This window comes from Podarcis erhardii (genome assembly GCF_964252035.2).
Source record: "Podarcis erhardii genome assembly, chromosome: 18".
Classification (NCBI taxonomy): Eukaryota; Metazoa; Chordata; class Lepidosauria; order Squamata; family Lacertidae; genus Podarcis; species Podarcis erhardii.
This window is the reverse complement of record NC_138516.1, coordinates 6,291,458-6,297,459: the sequence shown is the minus strand read 5'-3', so window position 1 is coordinate 6,297,459 and position 6,002 is coordinate 6,291,458.

Here is a 6,002-nt window from a genome sequence, read left to right as displayed (position 1 = left end):
AAATTGCAGATCACTTTTATGTGGTCCTGCTTCGTTAAGGGTCGTAGGGTCTAATCAGACACCGAGCCTGAATTACAGTACAGTGGTACCCCGGGTTACATACACTTCAGGTTACAGATGCTTCAGGTTACAGACTCTGCTAACTCAGAAATAGTACCTCGGGTTAAGAACTTTGCTTCAGGATGAGAACAGAAATCGTGCTCTGGCGGCACGGGAGCAGCGGGAGGCCCCATTAGCTAATGTGGTGCTTCAGGTTAAGCACAGTTTCAGCTTAAGAATGGACCTCTGGAACGAATTAAGTTCTTAACCCGAGGTACCACTGTATCTGTTTATTTTACAAACCTATGTCCTGCTTGATTGTAATCAAACCTCAAAGGTGTTTGCAAAAAGAATAAAGTAATAAAAATGTCGCTTAAAACAACAACATCCCAAGCAGTTTAAAAAGAAACAAACCAGCCTACTTAAAATATTCAAAAATAACTGAAATCAACAATAAGCTTTAAAAGCAAGTTGAAGCAAATTAATGTCAACATTCTAGATACCTGGATAAAAAGGTAAAGGTAAAGGACCCCTGACACTGAAGTCCAGTTGCGAACGACTCTGGGGTTGCGGCGCTCATCTCGCTTTACAGGCCAAGAGAGCTGGCGTTTGTCAGGTCAGCATGACTAAGCTGCTTCTGGCGCAACAGAACACCAAAACAGAGCAGCGCACGGAAACGCCGTTTACCTTCCCACCGGAGCAGTACCTATTTATCTACTTGCGCTGGTGTGCTTTCAAACTGCTAGGTTGGCAGGAGCAGGGACCGAACAACGGGAGCTCACCCCGTCACGGGGATTTGAACTGCCGACTTCCTGATCAGCAAGCCTGAGAGGCTCAGTGGTTTAGACCACAGCGCCACCCGCGTCCCCAATTAATAGATAGAAAATGGTAAAAAGATGCAGCAAAGTTAAATTTAAATATGGAATCCGTGGAGGGAGGGAAGGAGGTCCGAAGGTTCAAAATAACCTTGTATGTGAGGGGTCCAGCTCTGAGGGTCTTCTGGCGGTTCCCTCCCTGCGAGAAGTGAGGTTATAAGGAGACAGGTAGAGGGCCTTCTCGGTAGTGGCGCCTGCCCTGTGGAATGCTCTCCCATCAGATGTCGAGGAAATAAGCAACTATCTGACTTTTAGAAGACATCTGAAGGCAGCCCTGTTTAGGGAAGCTTTTAATGTTTGATGTTGTACTGTGTTTTTAATATTCTGTTGGGAGCCACCCAGAGTGGCTGGGGAAACCCAGCCAGATGGATGGGGGTATAAATAAATTATTATTATTATCATCATCATTATTATTAGGTCTGCCACTCATTACTTATTCAGACATGATTTTGTGTCACCAAATGACTTTGACCCAGTTGATTCCCCCCAGGGCTGTTGTGAGAAACAAACAGGGGGAGGGGGGTACGCTGATAAACTAGAGGTCATGATGTGTGCAAGACCATGACTCTGTGGGTTCTTCGCAGGAGGAACTCCCCACCTACCCACACCGCCCCACCAGCAAATACTGATTTGAAACCTGGAAGAGTTCCCTGCTCTTCTGGTCCAAATGGATGCAGCCTGGGAGTGGTGACTATGGCAACCGCAGGGCTCTGCTTTGAACCACCAGTTTTCATTTGTGTTGCTGGCCCGAGTTACCATGGCAACCCCTCTGCCTCTGTTCTGCTGGTGCTCTCTCCGCAAGGAGGGCGTTGTTGTTGTTTAGTCGTGTCTGACTCTTCGTGACCCCCTGGACCAGAGAACGCCAGGCACTCCTGTCTTCCACTGCCTCCCGCAGTTTGGTCAAACTCATGCTGGTAGCTTCAAGAACACTGTCCAACCATCTCGTCCTCTGTCGTCCCCTTCTCCTTGCACCCTCCATCTTTCCCAACATCAGGGTCTTTTCCAGGGAGTCTTCTCTTCTCAGGAGGTCGCCAAAGTACTGGAGCCTCAGCTTCAGGATCTGTCCTTCCAGTGAAGGTTATTTGTGGGGCATAGGAATTGGTTCATTTATTTTCTTCCAAAATATAGTCTGGCCCCCCACAAGCTCTGAGGGACAGTGGACCGGCTCCCTGCTATTTGCTGACCCCTGACCTATCCCATATGGAGATAGTCCCAGTGTCCTCTGTTGGCTGAGAGCCAACAGAGCATTTCTAGCTGAAAGCTGGTGCTCCAATGATGGAGGAAGTCAAAGAGAGGGGGTGCTTCGTGCCCTGTCCCTTTTGTTACCTGGACAGGTAAGGTCATGCCCATCCCTGGTCACCTGCAAAAGGAAGTACTGTATTTTTTGCTCTATAAGACTCACTTTTTCCCTCCTAAAAAGTAAGGGGAAATGTGTGTGCGTCTTATGGAGCGAATGCAGGCTGCGCAGCTATCCCAGAAGCCAGAACAGCAAGAGGGATTGCTGCTTTCACTGCGCAGAGATCCCTCTTGCTGTTCTGGCTTCTGAGATTCAGAATATTTTTTTTTCTTGTTTTCCTCCTCCAAAAACTAGGTGCGTCTTGTGGTCTGGTGTGTCTTATAGAGCGAAAAATACGGTATGTCCCAGCCAGGAGGAAACAGAAAGTTCTCGACTGGCTGGACCAAACACTCCCCTGCATGTCCACTCTAGGAAAACAAGGAATGTCGTACTTGACTGCTACTTGTGTATCACATCCCACACTCTCCACATAAAAAGGCAGCTTGAGACGACCTTGCAGTGTTTCAAGCCACAGATGTGCACATAAGCATAAGAATTTCACCCAATTTTGCCCTTGGCCCCACCCCGACACTTGCATCCGGCCGCCAGAAGGTTCATCGCAAGCGAATGCGGCCCTCGGGCTGAAGAGGATTCCTCGCCCAGGTCTGATTCTTAATTTTATTCTTTCCTGTGTGCACAAACAGCTCTGTTTATTCTTATTTAAGGAAAGGAGGGGGGGCCCCAAAGACGAGACCGACAAGGACAAAGCACCCAGCCTCCTTTGGGTTGGCGAATACGCTTTGGCGCTTGGGTTTTATTGCACAGCTAAATCACAGCAAATTGCCCAACATCTTTAAGCAATTGGGTTTAATTTAAAACTTCCATGGGAGCGCAGCTTCGCAATAAATTTCCGGGCGAGAGATATTCGTGGATAAGATGGCACATTTTGTTCCCAATTAACAGCATTCCTTTCTTTCTATTTTTCTTTTTTAATGGGGAGGGGGACCAAGGAGAGGAAAAGAAAAGGAGGGGAAACCACACTAACCGAAGAGGCAAATAAATATATCATTACTCTTGCTCCCTCTAATTGCAAACCTAGCTGCTGACTGCCAAAAGGATGTTGGAAAGCTGGTTGCATGTACAGTGGTACCTTGGGTTACATACGCTTCAGGTTACAGACTCCGCTAACCCAGAAATAGTACCTCGGGTTAAGAACTTTGCTTCAGGATGAGAACAGAAATTGTGCTCTGGCGGCGGGAGGCCCCATTAGCTAAAGTGGTGCTTCAGGTTAAGAACAGTTTCAGGTTAAGAACGGACCTCAGGAACGAATTAAGTACTTAACCCGAGGTACCACTGTATTTGGGAAGGTCATGCAATGGCTAATTGTGTGAATGTTCTCTAATTTTCAAACACGGTGCTGCCTCGAGTCTCAGTAGATAGAGGGAGGTGCAATGGCAGATTTGGAGATGTCAAATTTTGATGGCGCCCTGCGTGATGTTAAAATGTGGCGCTCCCTGCTGTTGTAAACCAAAATTGCCCTTTTTCCCTCATGGGGCATCCAAGAGCCCATATAGAGTCCTTACGTAGGTTCCCTATTGGTAGGAGAAAGTAACAGAGGCCAACCAGAGAATATTGAGAAGCAAAGCAGCTAGTAAGCTTGATCTATATTGAACTGTTGCAACAGGGTGCTCCCCTCACCCGCAGGAGAGGAGGAGGGACCCAGAAAAATGGCATGCAAGGGCTTATAAAGACTTTTGAAATTCCCATCCTGTAGATCAAGACCACCCCCAGAAACATCACAGAAAGGGTGTAACCTAAGACCACCCCTCAGATACATCACACCTACATCACAGAAAAGGTGGTCTAAAACAGAAATTTGAATGTTGTTTTTCTCCTGTCGTTGTTTATCTCCTGTCTGGCAGGTTACTTGACTGGATTGCCTGGGGAGCCTGGCCAGTCTTTTGTAATGATAAATACTTAGTTCCTGGGCCAGGTCACAGGCTCACACCCTATTCATATCATAAATGTGCCCTTGAGACAGGATTTGTGAGGAGAGAGAGACAATGGGGAGGTTTCCCACTTTGACCCTGCAGAGAAAACATTTGCTCAGTTTAGGAATCAAAATGGTTCCAGGTCGGTCTTCCTGTGCTGATCTATGTACGTGCTTGGTTGCTACGCTTATGAACTTTACCATATATCTAAGACCTCAAAATTCCTATCACACTGCCTCTCACACTCTGTTACACATCATCATTACGACACCACCTGGGCAGGGCCAGATTTAGGTTTGATGAGGCCCTAAGCGCGGGTGGCACTGTGGGTTAAACCACAGAGACTAGGACTTGCTGATCAGAAGGTCAGCGGTTTGAATCCCCACAACGGGGTGAGCTCCCGTTGCTCGGTCCCTGCTCCTGCCAACCTAGCAGTTCGAAAGCACATCAACGTGCAAGTAGATAAATAGGTACTGCTCCAGCGGGAAGGTAAACAGTGTTTCCGTGCGCTGCTCTGGTTCACCAGAAGCAGCTTAGTCCTGCTGGCCACATGACCCAGAAGCTGTACGCCGGCTCCCTCGGCCAATAAAGCGAGATGAGCGCCACAACCCCAGAGTCGGCCACAACTGGACCTAATGGTCAGGGGTCCCTTTACCTTTTAAGCTACTGAAGGTAATGGGGCCCTTTATATGCCCAGCTGTCCTTTGTCAACAACAAATTGTCACTGCCAATAAACGTTCGGAAACCAGAGCATTTACGTCCTGGTTTTCGGCGTTGGAGAGTCGAAACTTTCCAAAATGGAGGCATTCAGGAGCCGAGGTTTGACTGTACTGCTTTAAATGCAGAATACGGATGAGGGCATTGGCAGCAATTTGGAGAGAGGAACCGTAGCAAAGCTCTGCCGCAGAACTGCAGTGCTGCCTGTGCAAGGTCTTGAGTTCAATTTCTGGCATCTCTCAGTTTAAAAACATCAGGTAGCACAGCCAGTGGCGTAGCGTGGGGGGTGCAGGGGGGGCCGGCCACACCGGGCGCAACATCTGGGGTTAGGGCAAATCCACGGGTTAGGGGGCGCAAATCCACGGGTTAGGGGGCGCAAATTACTTGCCTTGCCCCGGGTGCTGACAACCCACGCTACGCCACTGAGCACAGCAGATGGCAGGGGAATAGATAGCTGAGTAGATAGCTGAATCCTGGGACAAATCATCTAATACATGGGTAGGCAAACTAAGGCCTGGGGGCCGGATCTGGCCCAATCGCCTTCTAAATCTGGCCCATGGACAGACCGGGAATCAGCGTGTTTTTCTATGGGTAGAATGTGTGCTTTTATTTAAATGCATCCCTGGGTTATTTGTGGGGCCTGCCTGTGTGCTTTTTGTTAAAGCTATGGTAGAGTAGTGATGTATGGAAGTGAGAGCTGGACCATAAAGAAGGCTGATCACCGAAGAATGGATGCTTTTGAATTCTGGTGCTGGAGGAGACTCTTGAGAGTCCCATGGACTGCAAGAAGATCCAACCTCTCCATTCTGAAGGAAATCAGCCCTGAGTGCTCACTGGATGGACAGATCCTGAAGCTGAGGCTCCAAGACTTTGGCCACCTCATAAGACTCCCTGGAAAAGACCCGGATGTTGGGAAAGATGGAGGGCACAAGGAGAAGGGGACGACAGAGGACCAGATGGTGGGACAGTGTTCTCGAAGCTACCAGCATGAGTTTGACCAAACTGCGGGAGGCAGTGGAAGACAGGAGCGCCTGGCATGCTCTGGTCCAGGGGGTCATGAAGAGTCGGACACGACTAAACGACTAAACAACAACAACAGAATGT